The sequence below is a fragment of the Humulus lupulus genome, chromosome 4 (genome assembly GCF_963169125.1).
Source record: "Humulus lupulus chromosome 4, drHumLupu1.1, whole genome shotgun sequence".
NCBI classification, from domain to species: Eukaryota; Viridiplantae; Streptophyta; class Magnoliopsida; order Rosales; family Cannabaceae; genus Humulus; species Humulus lupulus.
Window position 1 is genome coordinate 103,463,519 of NC_084796.1, and position 20,044 is coordinate 103,483,562.

Genomic DNA, 20,044 nt, shown 5'->3' on the forward strand with positions numbered 1-20,044 from the left:
TCTTCTCAAACTATCACAGCACTAACCGAATTTTCCGTCATGGCCAGGTACAAATATAGACATTTCCTGGATGTTGGTTTTGATAGTATGGTGGGTTTGGCTAGATGCTTTTAGGTCACGAAATGCCTGTTCACATTCTTCGTTCCATTTGAAATTTCTTGTTTTCTCTGAGCAAATTGTCAAATGGGAGACACTTGTCAATGAATTTTGAAACGAAGCGGTTTAAGGCCACCACCCTTCCAGTTAAGCTTTGTACTTCCTTATGCAACCTGGGCGAAGACATTTCCAACAACGACCTGATTTTCTCTGGATTTGCCACTATCCTCCTCGTGTCACTATAAACCCTAGAACCTTTCCAGATGAAACTCCAAAAGTGCACTTCTGGGGGTTCAACTTCATGTCATACTTCCTTAGTATGCCAAAGCATTCTTCCAGATCGGTTACATGATTACCGACAGTCTTTGATTTATCGGCCATATCGTCGACATACACTTCCATGTTTCTCCTGATCTGGTTAGCGAATATTTTGTTGACTAACCGTTGGTATGTATATCCAACATTCTTCAGCCCAAATGGCATAACTTTGAAGAAATATACGTTATGCTCAGTCATGAAGTTGGTATGCTCTTGGTCTTCAGGGTTCATCGCGATCTGGTTATGTCCAGAATACGTGTCCATGAAAGACATGAGCTCGTGACCAACTGTGGCGTCTACCAACTGATCAATTCTTGGTAATGGGAAATTTTCATGAGGACAAGCCTTGTTGAGATCGGAGAAATCAATGCCAGTTCTCCACTTCCCATTTGGCTTTAGGACCAACATAGGGTTAGTAACCCAGATCGAGTATTTTGCTTCCCTGATAAATCTGCATTTAAGTAGGCGAGCTACTTCTTCTTCCAATGCTTTAGATCGTCTTGTCCCCAAAAGCCTTCATTTTTGGGACTTTGCAGGCACATTCTTGTCCAAGTTAAGAGTATGCAATATTATACTCAGACTGATTCCCACCATATCTTCATGCAACCATGCAAAGTCGTCTAGGTTCTTCCCTAGGAATTCGACCAGCTCCTTTTTCCTTTCAGCTCCAAGATTTTTTCCAACTTTTACAACTCTTGAAGGTGTTTCTGGGTCGATACTGATTTCCTCTAGCTCCTCCAGTTCTTTGAGCTCGGATCTATCTTCGCCTATTTGCATGTCAATGTCATCCAGTTAGGCAACCTCATTGTCTCCTTCTTGAGGTTCTTCCGTCCCATGGGTAACTTCCATTACTTGGGACTCCTCACCTCATTCATCTATGACCATCGTCTACTACTTGGGTTGTGATTTTCCCTTCATAGCAATGTTGCAGCATTCTCTGGCAGTGAGCTGGTCTCCTTTTACGGTGAATATGCCTGAGGTTGAGGGAACTTCATTGGCAGATGTCGGATTGAGGTGATGGCTTCAAAAACCATCAGTGCAGGTCATCCAGAAATTGCGTTATATGCAGTTGGACAATCGATTACCACGAACTCGAGTACTTTTGTTATTGTCCGGGTATTATCTCCTAGCGTAACCCCCAGTCCTATTGTCCCTATGGCTACCATCCCTTCACTTGAAAATTTGTATAGCGTCATTGAGGTCGCCTTCAAATCGATTACGAATAGTCCCATCTTTTCTAGGGTGGATCTGAAAACCACATTTACTGAACTTCCATTATCTACCAATATCCTCTGTACCCTTCGATTAGCGAGCTACCCAATTACCACCAATGAGTCATTATGTGGGAATTGAACGAGGCTAGCGTCCTCCTCCGTGAAAATGATTGGTTGTTTTCCCAACCGCTGTTATTTTGATAATCGTTGCTTTGGGAAAAATTCCACACCGTTCTGAGATTTCAGCTCCTATATATACCTCTTATGGGCTCTGTTGCTCGTGCCCACCAAATCAGGTCCTCCGACAATGGTAGTTATATCTCTTTCTATTATTGGGGGAGGGTCAACTCGGTTCTGATCTATCTGAGCTCCAGACTGACCTGTCGGAGTTTTTCAGAGCTGGACGAGAATTCTGCCCGACAGATTGATTGGGAGCAACTCAATTTCGAGCGTACTGGGCTAACTATTCAGCCTGAATGAGAGTCTTAATCTCATCCTTCAGCTGTCGGCAATCATCGGTGTTATGACCGATGTCATTGTGGTATCGACAAAACTTTGAAGGATCTCTCTTGACCCTTTGATGCCTTAATGGCTCTGGTTTCTTCCACGGAAAGCTATTAGAGATTCCTAGGAAGATATGTTCCCTTGTATCTGTTAGGTCAGTGTAGGTGGCATAAACGGGCTTGAACATTTCCCCGGGCTTTTTCTTCTTTGTGCCATTCTGGTTGCCCTCACCGTTCAATTTTCTCTTGTTTTTCTCCGCTCGATTATTCTGGGTAACAGGTTGAGCCATAGTTGCAACACCTATTACCGCTCCAGCGGGCTTAATATGGACCTGGCTGGTTACTGTGATAACAAATCACGTCTCTTCTAAGTTTATCCATTCCTGAGCTCAGGCTAACAACTCATCTACACTCTTAACTCCTTTTTGCTGGAGTTCTTACCATAGATTTCCTCCCACCAGGATTCTAGTTCTCATCGCCATAAGCATGGACCTATCATAAGTGTCTCTAGCTCATTTTGCAACGTTGGCGAATCTACTCAGATATGCTTTCAAGGATTCACTAGGTTACTGTTTTACGTTGGCCAATGAGTTGGCCTCTACGTGAGCTACCTTTGAAGCTCAAAACTCCTTCTTGAACTCGGAAGACAACTTTTTCCCAGATCTTATGGCATGCTTTTTGTACTTCTTGAACCACTCTCTAGCAGGCCCAATCAAAGTTGCGGGGAACAGAATACACCTTAGGTCGAATCAAACATTGTGGGCCATCATCAACCTATTGAACATTCTGAGGTGGTCAAATGGATCTGTATTTCCATCAAATGATGGTATGTTCAGCATCCTGAAGCCAATGGGATATGCAATTGCTGCAATATTTGGGGTGAAAGGTTCGAGCTCCTCATTAGAGTCACAATTATCAATCCCTTTTCCAGATAAGAGCTTCTTCATCTTCTCCTCCATTAAGGCTAGTCGCTCAAGGGTTGGGTCTTTAATCTCTAGGTGAGCTGGGGGCTGTTCACCAGCTATTGTAATGCCCTACTACTCATGGACCATTACACTGTGTATTTTAAATAGTGCTAAACTCGCTAAACGAGTCATTTGGCCATAACCATGTAACTAAACATGATTAATGGTTTAGGGTTAAGGTATTACATAGAAATAGTAAGGTCGAGGGAGCGAATTGGGAAGTGGAATTAGATATGCGGGATCTATATCTCGAGTTGTTTAGGTAAAATTTCGAGGACGAAATTCCTGTAAGGAGGGGATAGTTGTAACGTCCCAAATTTCCTAATAAGGCTTAGGGCCTTGATTAGGGGGCCAGGATGACAAATTATGGAAATTATGTGATTATGTGATATATATGTGTATCATTATATGATTATGTGAGTTATATTATAATATGACCTATTATGCATGCTTAGGTGTATTAAATATGCATGTTGGTCCATTTCTGATTAACAAATACAATATTCGTAATTTGGCCCGTTATGGGTATATTTGGCATGTGTGATAACACATCATCATGTGGATATATTTGGGTTACTCTGCACTAGGAGATCCTAGGAAGCAAGTTAGTGGGGAAGTCACAACGGGACCAATACTTGACTCGGTGAGAGTCAGGGGGTATTTTGGGTATTTAGTACATTACTGGGATCGGGTAAAGGGGAAATTATTTGGTAATTATTTAAGGATATTAGAAATAACGAGAATTTGTGAGACGTTAATTATGATTAACGGGATAAGTGGCAAATGACAAATTTGCCCTTGGGGCAAGAACACAAGCCAAGAGCAAGGGGCATTTTAGCCAATTCCAACCTAAGGAGAGATATACTCAGCCTTACCCTCAGCAAAAGGAAACCCAGAACAGAGCAGCTCCCTCCATCTTTCTCTCTCCCTATCTTGGTTTGATTTTGAGGAAATTAGTAGAAAACTTAAGCTTGGATTGGAGGCCTGACTTTGGGGCTTGACTGGTGGCAGATAGGAGCACATAACCACAGCTGAGGTAAACTTCAATTCTTGTTTCAAGTGGATTCTGCCCTGTTTTTATGGTGTTCATGAGCTTGAAGCTCAAGGTCTTGGATTAGTGATTTGGTGGAGGTTTTGAGTGAGATAAACTTGGGTTTTGATGGTGTTTATGTGTTGATAATGTTTGGGGGATTTAATTATTGTTTTGGGAATTGATTGGGATAATTTTGGTAAGGTTTTGGCTGAGGAAAAACAGGGATTTCTGGGTTCGCGGGGTTGCACTGTGGCCCTTCTCTTGGGCGTTGCGACCCTTGTGCACCCCAAGCGCAGAGGCGGTTCTGTCTTGGAGGCATCCTGCAGCCCGTGTCCTGAATTTTAGACAGGGAGCTTTCTGTCTGGGAAGCATGTCGCGACCCTAAGAGGCAAGTCGCGACCCTCTTGGGCAGCTTTGGCCACCTTATGTTTTTAGTGGTGGGAACTTAATCCTAAGGGCTCGAGATCGATCCTACTACCTGGTTTAGTAGAGTTCGATGTCTCGGAGGCTAGGACTCGGTCTGGAAAGCCTTTATTTGTTCATTATTGATGAGATTCTATATTATGGTTGTGACTAGGTTATCGCTAGTGGCTCGGAATCAGGATCGTGCTCGAGGGTCGTTTATTGGTAACCTGTGCTAGGACTAAAGGTAAGAAAATTGCACCTGATACGTGATACATGTGATTATCGCTTGGCCAGAAATGTTGAACAAGAATATGGATAGGGAATGAACGCCTGTAAATGTGCATGATTATGATTATGCTTGAGATTGTTAATTAAGCATGTTGAATGATTTATATTTGGATATTTGACATATGATATATGCATGTTTGCATTATCTTATTGAGAAAGGCTTGACTTATCAGTCAAGGATGGCAATAGCTCTGAGCGCTGGTCATAAAGAATTGACTTATCAATCAAGGACGTCAATAGCGTTTTTGCGCTGGTCGTAAAGCATTGACTTACTAGTCTAGGGCAACAATAGCATGCTGAGCGCTGGTCGATATGGTTATGCTTAACCAGGAGAGCATCATACGCTTGATCAACCTATTGGTCGTGGGAAAACAAAGTGCCAGATACGTTGGGCCATGCTGCAAGGCTGGTTATACAGAGGATAGGGCAATAGGCCCCGGGGTAACTTATTAGTCCTATATCCTAGGCTAGGGCTGGGCCCCACCCTTGACTTATGAGTCAAGGATGACATTAGCATGCTAAGTGCTGGTCGAAAAGCATTCACTTATGAGTCAAGGATGATAATAGCACGTTGAGTGCTGGTCGAAAAGCATTGACTTATGAGTCAAGGATGACAATAGCACGCTAAGTGCTGGTCGAAAAGCATTGACTTATCAGTCAAGGATGGCCTTAGCACGCTGAGTGTTGGTTGAAAAGCATTGACTTATGAGTCAAGGATGGCCTTATCACGCTGACTGTATTTTTCGAAAGTTATCAAAAAATTTAGAGAATTGTTTGTCAAGATTAGCCTTTTGGAACCTTTGAGGATACAAAACCCTTGGTGTTGACTCGATCTATTTTGGCTTCTCTGTCAATGGAAGGTCTTCATTAACCTCCTCTTTTATTGGACTAGTAACATGTTCATCCCTTGTCTTCTTCCCCTTGTCACCCATTGTAGGTACATCATACTTAGTCCCACTCCTCAAGGATATTGCATTACACTGCTCTTTAGGATTTACCTCTGTTGTACTAGGAAAATTCCCTTGCTTTCTACTAGAAATTTTTTTAGCCAATTGACCTATTTGTGTCTCCAAATTCCTGATAGATGCCCTGGTTTCAATCATGAATTGGTTTAGTACGTCGGGTTGTACTTCAGGTGGTGTTGTTGGTGTATTCATTGGAGGATGTGGTGGTGGATGAGATGGGCGTGGGTTTGGATCATAATAAGGTCTAGAATGTAGTCCATAAGTCGGTTGATTAGGGGGTTGTTGAGGTGGGTACTGTGGATACTGCAGTTATAACAATTGATTATTTTTCCAAGATACATTAGGTCGATTTTTCCACGCAGAAATATATGAATTGGAGTAGGTGTTGGGTCCAGATCTTGAAAAGTTACCAATAACCTATGCATGTTCCAAAGGCATATTATTCATGCTTGTTGAGCTAGTAGTTGTGCTTCGGTATTTTTCATAAGAATGTGGTCCCCCAGGAATCTCACAACTCATGACATACTGTACTTGCATTGCTTGTGCGACGAGATTATTCTGATGCAATTGCTTGGTTAGAGATGCCACTTGAGCGGTCAATAAAGCAATTGGATCAACTTCTAAGACTCCTACTAGTTTCTTGTTCTCACACTCAGTAGGCCAATTATAGTTATTCATGGCCATCTCTTCCAATAATTCATATGCTTCATTAGCGCTTTTTCTCATTAACACTCCTCCTAACGCTGCATCTATAATTGTCCTTGTATTTCCTGCCAAACCATTGTAAAATGTATGAACCAGCAGCCGCTTCTCTATTCCATGATGTGGGCATTTCCTTTGCAACTCTTTAAATCATTCCCGTGCATCATATAACAACTCCCCATCCAGCTGATGGAAGTTATTAATCTCTCCTCTTATTCTGGCTGACTGGGCATGAGGAAAATATTAACCAAGGAATTTCTGAGCCAAATCTTCCCAAGTAACTATAAAGTTGGCTTGTAATGAATTCAACCAACTCTTAGATTTGTCTCTTAGTGAAAATGGGAACAATCTTAATCTTACAACATCATTACTCACACCATTCATTTTAAATGTCGCACACAGCTCTACAAAATTTGTGAAATGGAGATTTTGATCCTCATTTGGTAACCCCCCCCCCCCCCCCCCCCCCCAAATTGTACACAATTCTGTACCATCTGAATAAATGAGGGCTTTATCTCAAAATTATTTTCCTCAACAGTAGGATGACGAATTGTAACTCCTTGGATAACCAAGACAATTACACTGTGGGTTTATAAAGGTGCAAGACTTGCTAACCAAGTCATTTAGTAGAAAATGTGACACTAAACCATTATTGATCTAGGGTTAAAAGATTTTGGTCATAAAAGACAAATTTTCATTTAAATAAGCGTTTGATACATGGGATCCCAAAAACAGGGTTAAATAACAGCTTACAAAATTTTCAAAGGTTATGTACAACCACAAGCCACTCTAATAGAAAAATAGGCAATTTAGGGTCTCCTGTCCCTGTATCATCCCTCGGTCGTGGCGGCCAAGCAGCCGACTATGTACATTTTGCCCCCAAGGCTCTCCAAATCAGGGTTGGCCCAGGTTACCCTTGCCTTTACCTGCACCATGTAGCACCTGTGAGCCAAGGCCTAGCAAGAAAACCATATACAGAGCATAACCAATAACAGTAATCAAATAAATCATAAGTCATTAATCAGATACGTAACATACCACATTGTTCACATAATCAGTGATAATAGTCAACAAACCAGCAATCTATCATACAGATAATTAACATGCCACAATCATCGAATTAACAACAGTAAACATATCATACAATATCCAGGGTCGGCACCCTTAGGATGCACCCTCTGTTTTTCCCACTGACTCTAGCTCGCTTAGGTCGAGCTCAGCAATTATATAATTAATCTTAGCTACCAGTGGCCGAGCTGCATCCTGTGCGCAAATATTAATTCTGACACTCTTAGGCCATTTATTTCATGCTCACATGGCATAATACCATCATACAACATTGCATACAAGTATAGGGAACTCTTAGTCCCAACATAGCCACATAATTGGGTGCATTTTTCTTACCTTTGATTTTGAGCGGAGAAGGTGAACTGATACCGACCATGGTCCTTAGCCTCAAGCCTCGACGATATACCTAGTCACAAAGGCCATGGATATCTATCAACTTCAACTTCCAATTAGAAATAAAATACCTAGGGCACAAAACTAGCCTCCGGGACCTTAGTTTCTACTAAATCGGGTAGTAGACATTGTCACGATCCCCTAGGTTCGAAGCCCCGAGCCCTAACAACCCTAAGAACACCTCTAATATCATAACTCCCAGGCGGGTCGCGACTTGGCTTAGAAAGTCGCGACTTGCCCCAATTCAGAGAGCAAGCTATCACGCTAAAGGGGAGGCGGGTCACGACTTGGCCAAGCAAGTCGCGGCGCGCCCCCAAGTCAGAGAACTCCCTAGGCCAGAAGGGCCACACGCACCGCGGCGCCCCCCAGGCTGGGTCGCGGTGCGCCCTGCGAACCTAGAGAAAACCTGGGTTTTCTCTCCTTGTCCCAGCCAAGAACACCTAAGTTTGCCAAGAATTTTCCTCAAAAAGTTCCCCAATTCAATACCATTCAACAGCAAACTCATAACTAACTTACACATTTTAACCACTCAAAAACCTCAATAATATCCCCCAATTATTAGCTTAATTCAACTAGGAATCAACATTCAAAAACCCATATTTAAAGCACTCAGCTCAATTCCACATAATTAAACCCAATTCATCTAATAAGTGTACCCAGAAATCCAGCAAAATTCAAAGTTAAAACCATAATCCTTGCCTTAATTATGATTGTGCTCCTCCCTATTTTCTAGCTTCAACTCTAGCTTAAATTCCTCTCCAACTTCTTCAAAGGTCACCAGCCCAAAACCTAGCCTAAGTCCTTGTTCCTTTGTTTCAACTCAAAAGAGAGCAAGAGAGAGAGAGAGAGAAAGAGATACGTGGGAGAGAGAGAGAGCTGAGAAAGAGTCTTCTTTTTCCTTCTTTCTTTGAATAATTCCACCATCTTCTATTTACTCTTAACAATTCTGAATATATCATCTAAGAAAATGACCATATTGCCCCTCCAATGTATATAACCTTTAACGTAAATCTAGGGATGGAATGGTCATTTATTCCAAATCCCCAATAACTCCTCAAGTGTTCCTAATATTTACCATTTACATCCCATCATCCAATTATTCACAAATTATTTTCCCCAATGTCTAATAATCTCCAATATTTCTCCTAAATTCCTGAAAATACCCCCATGCTCCCTCGAGCCGGGTATAAATCCCCGCCGTAACTATTTCGCCAAACCGCTCACTAGGATCGTCTCGAGCCATATGCTGCAAATATATCCAAATAATAATGTGGTCTCAACAATTTACCACAAATAATCACATTTATGCCCTCAACGGGCCAAAATTACAAATATGTCCCTATAAGCTAAACAGGGCCTACATGCATATTAATACTCATAAACATGCATTTCTCATGTCCATATAATCATATAAGCATGCTTATCACATAATCAAGCATTAAATCATTTAAATAACACATAAATCAATTATGCTCTCTCGGCACACTAATCAAGGCCCTTAAGCCTTATCAGTGATTTTGGGTCGTTACAACTATCCCCTCCTACTGAGAATTTTGTCATCGAAATTTACCTGAATAACTCGGGATACTGATCCCGCATCGCTGACTCAAGTTCCCAGGTCACCTCCTCGACCCTGCTATTCCTCCATAATACTTTAACCAAAGAAATTGTCTTGTTCCGTAGAACCTTATCTTTCCGATCTATGATTTGAACCGACCGCTCCTCATAGGACAAATTTGTCTGCAATTCCAAGTCTTCATACTTTAACACATGTGTGGTATCTGAGACGTACTTCCAAAACATAGAAACATGGAATACGTGATGAACTCCCAACAGCGATGGTGGCAAAGCTAACCTGTAAGCCACCTGTCCGATCCTTTTCAGGATCTCAAAAGGTCCAATGAATCTAGGGCTCACCTTGCCCTTCTTTTCCAACCTCCTCCCCCCTCGCAGAAACACGTGGTCCCCAACCTGGAACTCCATGTCCCTACGCTTAGGATCATTGTAGATTTTTTGCCTACTTTGTGAAGCAAGCATTCTAGCTTGGATCCTCTCAACAGCTTCATTGGTCTTCTGAACCATGTCTGGTCCCAAATACTTCCTCTCACCCATCTCATCCCAATGAATGGGCAATCTACATGTCCTCCCATATAACATCTCATATGGGGCCACTCCCATCGTTGACTGATAACTATTGTTATATGAAAACTCAATCAATGGGAGATACTTACTCCAAGACCCTTCAAAGTCGATCACGCATGCCCTAAGCATATCCTCCAACACCTGAATTGTCCTCTCAGACTGTTCATCAGTCTGAGGATGAAAGGCTGTGCTGAACTTCAAATGAGTCTCCATAGCCTTCTGTAAACTACCCCAAAACTTGGAGGTAAAGATAGGATCCCGGTCTGACACTATTGACTTAGGAACCCCGTGGAGACGTATAATCTCTCTCACATACAACTCTGCATACTGATCCACTGTATATGTCGTCTTCACTGGAAGAAAATGAGCTGACTTGGTGTATATGTTCACTATCACCAACACCGAGCCTTGAAGCCCCATTGTCCTAGGTAAACCTCCCACAAAGTCCATCATAATATCCTCCCATTTCCACTCAGGAATACCCAAAGGCTGAAGCAACCCCGCTGGTCGATGATGCTCAGCTTTCACCTGCTCAGCCACGTACTCCACCACATCCTTCTTCATCCCGGGCCACCAATACAACGTCCGTAGATTCTGATACATCTTCGTGGTACCTGGATGAAGTGAGTAAGGCATAGTATGAGATTCATCTAGTATCTCTCATCTGATCCCCACATCAGTCGGAACACAAATCCAACCCTGATACCATAGCAGACCAACCTCAGAAATAGAATAGTCCTTAGTTACCCCCGCTAAGACATTCTCTCTAACCTCTTGTAACTGTGCATCTACAAACTGACCCTCCTTAATCTGCTCTAGTAGGGTCGAATGCAAAGTAATGTTGACCAACCGGCCCACCACCAACTCTATCATCGCTCTGGACATCTCATCAGCCAACTCTCTCAAAATCTGAGTGGAACTAAATAACTGCCCCAAGACCCTCGGGCTCAATGCATCTGCCACTACGCTGGCTTTCCCTGGGTGATAAAGAATATCATAGTCATAGTCTTTTTCCAACTCTAGCCAACGCCTCTACCTCATGTTCAAGTCCTTCTAGGTGAAGAATAATTTCAAACTCCTATGATCGGTGTATATCTCGCACTTCTCCCCATATAGATATTGTTGCCAGACCTTCAGTGCAAATACCACCATTGCCAATTCTAAGTCATGGGTAGGATACCGCTGCTCATACTCCTTCAGCTGCCATGATGCATATGCTATAACCTTCTCGCTCTGCATCAACACACAGCCTAAGCCCAACCTCGATGCATCACAATATACCACGAACTTTCCTCCCTCTGAAGGAAGACTCAACACAGGTGCAATAATAAGTCGCCGCTTCACCTGTTGAAAACTGTTCTCACACTTGTCTGACCAAACGAACTTCAAATTCTTCTGTGTCAATTCTGTCATCAGTACAGTAATCTTTGAGAAGCCTTCCACGAACCGCCTGTAGTAACCTGCTAACCCAAGGAAACTCCAAACCTCTGAGGTGTTCTTTGGCCTCGTCCAATAAAACTGCCTCCACCTTAATCCCATCCTTGCCAACTATGTGTCCAAGGAATGTCACTTCTGGGAGCCAAAACACACACTTCTTAAACTTGGCGTACAGTCGATGCTCTCTTAATCTCTGCAAGACATGCCGAAGATGTTTCTCGTGCTCTGCCTCTGAACTGGAGTACACTAAAATGTCTTCGATGAAGACAATGACGAACTGATCCAAGAAGTCCCCAAACACCCTGTTCATTAAGTCCATAAAGGTTGTTGCGGCATTGTTTAAACCAAATGACATGACCAGAAACTCATAGTTCCCATACCTCATTCGGAAGACCATCTTTGATATATCCTCTTCCTTGGTGATAACCAGATTGAAGATCAATCTTCGAGAATACCGTCTTTCCTTGCAACTGATCAAACAACTTGTCAATCCTTGGCAGAGGATACTTGTTCTTGATAGTCAACTTGTTCAACTCTCTGTAGTCTATACACATCCTCAGAGTCTCGTCCTTCTTCTTCACAAACAAAACCGAAGCACCCCATGGCGAGTAACTACGTCTGATAAACCCTAAATCCTGAAGCTCCTATAGCTGTATCTTCAATTCCTTCAGTTCTATCGGTGCCATTCTATACGGTTCCCTGGACACTGGCTCTGTCCTCGGTGCCAACTCAATGACAAACTGAATCTTCCTATGCGGCGACAACCCTGGTAAATCCTCAGGGAATACATCCAAGAATTCATGAACCAATCTAGTCTCTCCTGGCCCTATTGACAAAACTCTAATAGTATCCACCACACTATCCAAGAAACCTATACACCCTCTCTGTTATAAGTCCCTGACCCTTAGTGCTGATATCATGGGTATGCAAGGTCTACACACTGCACCCATGAGAACAAAGGGATCCTTGCCCTCCGGCTCAAAGGTCACCATCTTCTTCCTACAATCAATAGTAGCTCCGTATCTAGCCAGCCAATCCATCCCCAAGATCATTCCAAAATCCTCCATACCTAACTCAATCAAGTCTATTGATAGCTCCCTACCACCAACCATCACTGGCAGTGCTCTAATCCACCTCCTTGAAACTACCAGTTCCCATGTAGGAAAAATCGTCCCAAACCCCGCAGTACAGTACTCACTAGATCTACACAATCTATCAATTACTTTACTAGAAATCAATGAATGTGTGGTACCAGAGTCAATCAATATAGTAAAAGGAGAGCCAGTGCTAGAAAGCTAACCTGTCACCACCGAGGGACTAGCCTCGGCCTCTGCCTGCATCAAGGTGAACACTCAAGTTGTAGTCAAGCTGTCCACCTTCCCTGCTTCCCCTTTCTTCACTGTTGGGCAGTCCTTGAGGTGGCCCACCACACTACAAGAAAAAACACTTTCAATAACAGTTTTTTATGTGTTAAGGAAAGCGGTGTTATAGTAGGTCGGAGGACTTTGCTTAACATTTATCCATAGTTATAGACATGTGTTATGGTATAGCCTACGATAACACTTTTGTTGTGTTATTTTAATAGTTAGATAAGTATTTCATTATGCTATTTATAAATAGATTATATAACACTTTTTTGTATTTATAAAGTAGTGTTATAATACACTTTATAATAACACACTTTCTGCATTATAGAAAATAGTTTGCATAACATAATTTTATGCTTATAAACCAGTGTTATTGTAAAATATACAATAACACATTTTTTGTTTTATTCTAATATTTGGATAAGCTTGATTTATTATTATATAAACATGTACATTATAATTATTTTTTATTTCTTTAATTCAAACCCGCTTCATTTAATATACTTAAGACACCATTAACATTGTACAAATATATTTTTGAGTACCAATTATATGGTTCATAACACATATAACTAAATAATTGTGTCAAAATACATTCAAGATTATCTAAAAAACAATCCAAAAGTCTTAAGATTTTCAACACTATCTAATTAACATAAACAAAACATTCTCACAATAGTCAACAAAATAGTCTTAAACAATTACATATTCAAAAGTAAAGGTAGGAATTCATGATCTTCCAAATGTCAGCACACCAAAGCCTTCCAAATTAGATTTTATTTTGCACTTCACTGGTTGAATATAGTAAATAAAACATAAAATAAAAACTAATGAGGTCATGAAATATCATATCATTCATCTAAAACAGTCAATAATATCATGATGCGTAACCAAATTTACAATAATCATGGATTGCATATCGGTTAATGTTGAACAAGCATTTATATAATCAAATAACCAAATAAATCATCTTGGAATAACCTTTTGAGAAGGCCATGCAACTGTTGAACCAACAACTTCACGTACAGTAAGCATCGCATAGTTAGGACGAATTATCTATCACACACCAAGCGAGATATCTATCAATATAATCAAACCAATTCAAGCAAACACAATTTATTTGTAAGAAGATAATACATTATTCTAGATAAAATTTGACATCATTTCCCATATAAAGGCTACCTAACCATCTATCAATACTAAGTAAAAAAATTCAAACAACACACAATAAGTTTTCTTCCTTATATCACTACAGCACACAAACAAATTTTCCAGAACCTACTTCTCTAAGACACACAAGTTGTCAACCTTCCGTTATCACCGTAACACACAAATTTAATCTCAGAACCTACTTCTCTACGAATGAATATTTAAGATATTCAAACTCCTCTAACATTTTTATGATATTAATAAAAGAGTTAAGAGAACATACTTCCGTACCTCTTGCAATTAATAATCAAGTTAATTAACTTTCCAATTCGTTCCACAACCTAAAGAATATAATCAATACCTAAAAGATTAATATAAAATTAAAATTAAATGATACAATAAGTAAATAAATTCATTTATATACTAAATTTTGGGTATATATGGTTATCATATTATTAATTTTTCTCTCAATATATATTTTGTAAGAATATAGTCCATGGTCATATTCTACATTGTTCATAAATGGCTTATAAATATAAAAGCTGCTTAGTGGCCAGAGTTTAGGAACTTTTCCAACCAAACATTTTATCAAAATGGCACTATTCCAAGCCAAACATTTATCAAAGTTAGAATTATATAACAAAAGACTTAACAAACTTAACCTTGCATGTCATAACAGAAATATCTAACTTAACTACTTTTTCTAACAATATAGCTTTATAAACATTTCTCTCTCTCTCACTCGTCTTGTTTATAAGATCAATGGCTCAATGTTGCATATTAAAAATTGGAAAAGACAAAAAAAGTATATGAGTATTCTCAATCAGGGAGTACATTATAGCAGTAAAAGTAATAACAAGGACTCAAATGTTGAAGAAATCATTCTTTAATAATTGATATAATCATGAGTAACCTCTGTCAAATTTTGAAGTTCTTGTTTCTAGCATATAACAAACATATTGTTCAATAGAAGAAGATTAACAAGCAAAATGGACAAGTCAAAAAGGACATAATCATAATTAAATTTCAAACCGGATAATAATGCAGCCATAATGTTAACTGAGGTAAGCTTATAATAAATTATGAAACTTCCTTTCCTTACACTTTTGTAGAGATTGTGTGGTTGTATAAAATGATTAAATCTAGTATGTATGCATTTTGTAATGAAAGGGACAAAATAGTTAAAATTGTGGACCTACATCATTTATATACCCCATTGGAAGGGTTCTATTACATTTTTCTCCACTGTGATACGGTACTAGTTTAACACAACATATGGGCATCAACCTAATTGACTTCGAATGGCTTAGCCTTAAACTTTAGTACCTTTTTCTGATATAGGACAGTGTCACTTTGATTTGAACTAACTATGGATATAGCTTGCATTGGTTATAATTTAGAAATTGTAAAATAAAAGTAAAACACAAAAAACTTAAAACCATAAGTGAGAAGCACCACACCACTATGAACAAAGAAAAAGTCAGCAATAATGTAAGTGAAAAAGTAGGCTGGGCCATTTTATTTTATGTTTGCCCACCATCCAAAACTGAAGGAAAAGGTAGCAATAATAAGAGAAGAGTATCAAAAATGGAAAGCTCTTGATTTTAGTGGTGGAGTATCTATCTATATCTACTTAGCAAAATCCTGAGAGAATATCTCAATCTGAATCCACTGTTCTACCACTTAGAAAGCTGAAAACTTACTTGAGATTTCCTCTTGATCGCCGGGCATTTACTGCAAATTTGCAAATCAGAACTAATATTTTCCTCATTTCCAATTTGGTAATGTAATTCTAGCTAAAAAATTTCCCACCATCAAATGTTCCTGTTGGAAGAGTACAAAAGGTGAGACATACAGTACATTCAATAATATTTGGAAAGAGAATTTCCCATTCTACAAAGGGATTAATAAGCCATCTTGGGCAAAGTTGTAACACAAAGGGGTAAGTGGAAACTAATCGTTCAAATTATACAAAAAAAAGATAGTGTAAAAATATGCAACAAATAAATGTCTACGTGAAACACAAAAGAAAAATGGCAGGAGCTATGAACTCCCCAATTTTATTTTATTTTTTAAACAAAAAACTCCTTTGGAAATTGGGAAAGCAATAAGGTATTAAGTTAATGTTACCTTCATCATCAAATAATGATATCAAGCTTGCCAAACAGACACATACACTGATATCCTCCCCTGGGCATGGAAAACACTAGAACACATTAGAAGATATAAATGGTGTGAACTAGCATTTTTTATAAGGATAAACATCCTTACTTTGATATAAAACACTGAATTAATCATGAGAAGGAGCAGCCAAAAGAATTATAAAAAAAAAAGAGGGAAAACAAAAAACAATGGATTCTAGACACGTCTCATAATAATTGGACCTTTTTATTAAACTTCATGGAGGCAAGACTGTCACAATAAAATTGTCTAGCAATATTTTTATCTCACAGCACCACATTCAAATAATCTTTCTTTGTAATTAAATTAACACTAATCTGACACCAATAATAGACACTTCAATAAAATAGTTGATTAAGGCTACAAATGTAGAAATCTTTTGTGGAGTCCCAAAAAATGGATTATCATTATTATTATTATTAATAATTTTTCACTAACCACCTCTCTCACATAGAAATATTTGTCTATTTGAAAAAGGGTATCTTTCCAAACCTGAACTCCACTACATTACTCTTTTTTTTTCTTTCCTTTTTTTTTCCATTCACAAATATAATTTTTATAAGTAGGTGAGATTATATATACACAAAGCTTTTTGATTCAATGGGCCTAGTCAGAATCTCACCACTGCCAACCTGGTATTCTTTTCATGTTCTTCAATATTTTAAAATAGTAAAAAACAAATAGTAAAATATTTTAAAGAGTTAGTTCTAAATTTTAGCTTCTAGCTTCTATAACCTCTACTAAATTGATTTTCAACTCTGTTAGGGTAAAAATAAAAAAAAATAAAAAAAGAGGAACAAAACCTTCTGTTTTCGGGGTAATCTCTGAAAATTACAGAGGCCAAAAAAATATGATAGAAGCCTTTGGCATGCCTTAGTAATAAATGGTGGTAGGAAGGAGCACCATCACACTGTACTACATATTGTCATCAACATTCCTTTGTGATTACATAATAGCATTTCATACTTCCAAACAGGCCCCCCTATGTGATCGATGCCATCACACACACATAAGAGTACTTGAGAGAAAATGAATTGGATAAAATGATCTCTATAAATGTACCAGAGATATGAGACTTTATTATTTATAGCTGAATAGTACAAAGATACAGAGAGAGGGAAAAAGGAGCTTGAAACCAAGAAGTGATTAACAGAAAACTAACCACACTAATCAACTAACTATAGCTGAACCTATATTACAGTTAAAACTAACTAACTACATGTGCTAAAACTTAAGCCCAATCAAAACAATCAAAACCACCCATTTTGTTGGGATATTTAAGCCAAGGCAAAACAATCAAAGTGACTCCTGACTTAAAGGGTGGTGATAAACCATTTTGCAGACAAAGATCATCCTCTGCCTAAGAGGATTCTCTTTCACTGTCAAATGGCCGGGCTAAAGTAAAATTAAGTTGTATACAAATATACAATATATATATATATAACACAATCAAAATGGCAATGGCTTTCTCTCTTAGAGTGATCTTAGTGGCCATTGTGGCAGTTGCAATGACTGCAAATATTTGTTGTGCAACAGATTACAATGTTGGAGACTCAACTGGGTGGAATACTGGTGTTGATTACACTGCTTGGGCTAAGTGCAAGACTTTCAAAGTTGGTGACACACTTGTGTTCAAGTATGCGGTTGGAGCTCACAATGTGATTGAAGTGAATAGGGTGAGTTCGAAGGCTGCAAAGAGACTCAAGGCGTGCCTTTGACGAGTGGAAATGATAGTGTCGTTGAGGAGCTCTGAACCTACATACTTTATTTGTGGTGTTGCTGGTCATTGTGATTTGGGTCAAAAACTCACTATTACTGTTTCTTAATTTACACGATATGTAACTGTGATTTTTTTGACATTGAGCATAATAATATATGATTTTCTATTTAAAAAAAAATGGTCGGGCTACCAATTCTTTGATGTCATTGTCGAATCCAATGGTGCTTTTTCAGCAATGACAATAGTCATGGAGGGACCTGTAGTGGAGGACTTCCTAAACTAAAGTGATAACTTAACACTGACTTAACTTACTAGGTCAAATCAGAGAACACAAACAAACAAAAAAATCAATACATACTTACAGTAAAACAAAAAAAATAGAAACATAAGTAAGATAGTTGAGAACCACATTTTACAGTTATGTCATGTCTCATGTATTCTTAACAGATACGTGAATAGAAGAGCCAATTATAGTGATAGCTGAAGGTGTACTGTTGAGCTCCTTTTCCAACCTCAATCTAATAATCAGTGGAGCAATTTTCCCCATACCAACATTTTCTATAGCAACATAATTTAAAACAAAATAAAATTAATAATTTGAGTAAATTAGTAAAAATATAAACAATGAAGCAAATCTTTCTTTTCTTTTTCCATTTTCTTTCTCTTCACCAATTCTTTTGCATCCCTCTAATTTTTATCATCGAGCAATTTTACTAGAATTGCATCAATTGCAGAATATAAAAAGCAAAATACAAAAGACACATGACATTATATGACTAATAAAATTTAAAGAAGTACACATATATACTAAAATGATCAAGTCCCATCATTTTTTATGACTTTGCAGTAAAAAATAAGCAGCTGAATTCAACTGGGGGTAAGAAAGTCTGAACTTGGTAGATTAATTAGAGACCAAAATAAAACAAAACTATAGCTAGTGTTTTTTGTAAGTTAAGATTACTACAAAGATGATGTTAGACAATGAAGCACAGTATAATAATAATCTTGGTTAATTATAAAATATCGTTGAAGATATGTTTATAAACTCAAATTTGTTACTAAAAGGGAAGCATCAATTCAGATATTTCAGGGACGAGCATCGAAAGAAAAAAGAAAAGGTTAAAAATACTATACTCCCCAAAATTTAGTTTGTAATCCAAAGTAAAATTATATATATGCGCCTTTATTCATTAGTTATCAGCAACGGCCGAGCTGGTGAAGGAACCTTTGTTTGGGGATCAATTCAAATGCTAAAAAGCTTGATGAAGTGCTATTTAATTAAAAGTGTTTTCTACCAGGAACAAATCACAAGTATATTCCCAAAATATATGATATTCAAATATATATATATAAACAATGAAAATAGAATAAAAAAATATTTGGTTACCTCACTGGACCGAGAAGCAGAGATGGACTGAGCTGAGCGATGACGATGGAGGAAGAGAGTCGTCGGATCTTCCCTGTTGAGAAACTCGATGGTGTACCGATCCACAGTCGTGCAAAAGTCGAGCTAGGTTTTTAACGAGCTTGCATTCCCAAGGATAACGGTAGAAAGAAATTGAAAGAAAGAAATTGAAACCCAAAACAACAACCAGGAAAGGCTTATGGATAGGTAGGGGATTGAAAGAAATTGAAGAAAAGATGAGCAGTTCTTTGTAGCAGATTCAGGAGATGCCCAGTTGAGTTAACGGGATGAGGTGAGAGAGATGGAAAGGGTTGAGCTCTTGTAAAGTTAGACCTGCAAAAATAAAAGGAAAATAAAAGTTAGAAATAATCTCTTTCCCATAAATTAATTAGCGGGCTTTTAGTGTGTGTTTGTCGCTCATATTTTTAACTCAATTAAAATACTTTTTCATTAGTGTTGTATTCATGTATTTTATAATATCATTTCCTCTCAACAATGGCCTAGATAGATACCATGCAAGAATAAGCAACAAGTTTTGCTATTCTATTGATATGAATCATGATTTTTCAAATACCATTTAGCATAGGTTTATTATAGTATTCGTATAATCTATATATACATACATATAGATATATGGTATGTCATTAAAACTGTTTTTTTTAGTACCTTGGTGATGGTAAACCGCCATTTTGT

General features: G+C 38.5%; 1 long non-coding RNA gene and 1 other non-coding gene across 2 annotated transcripts; one reads left to right on the plus strand and one right to left on the minus strand.

The window, feature by feature from the left end:
• Positions 1 to 6,601: 6,601 nt before the first annotated feature.
• Positions 6,602 to 6,708, plus strand: LOC133833690 (small nucleolar RNA R71). Its single transcript, XR_009893057.1, has one exon. It is a non-coding gene; the product is annotated as a small nucleolar RNA R71 (small nucleolar RNA).
• A 6,742-nt stretch (positions 6,709 to 13,450) lies between these two features.
• On the minus strand, positions 13,451 to 19,478 carry LOC133829101 (uncharacterized). The gene is made up of 4 exons (XR_009891525.1): positions 19,334 to 19,478; positions 16,176 to 16,235; positions 15,749 to 15,869; positions 13,451 to 13,952 (listed from the first exon to the last, which is right to left on the minus strand). It is a non-coding gene; the product is annotated as an uncharacterized LOC133829101 (long non-coding RNA).
• Between the last annotated feature and the right edge of the window lie 566 nt (positions 19,479 to 20,044).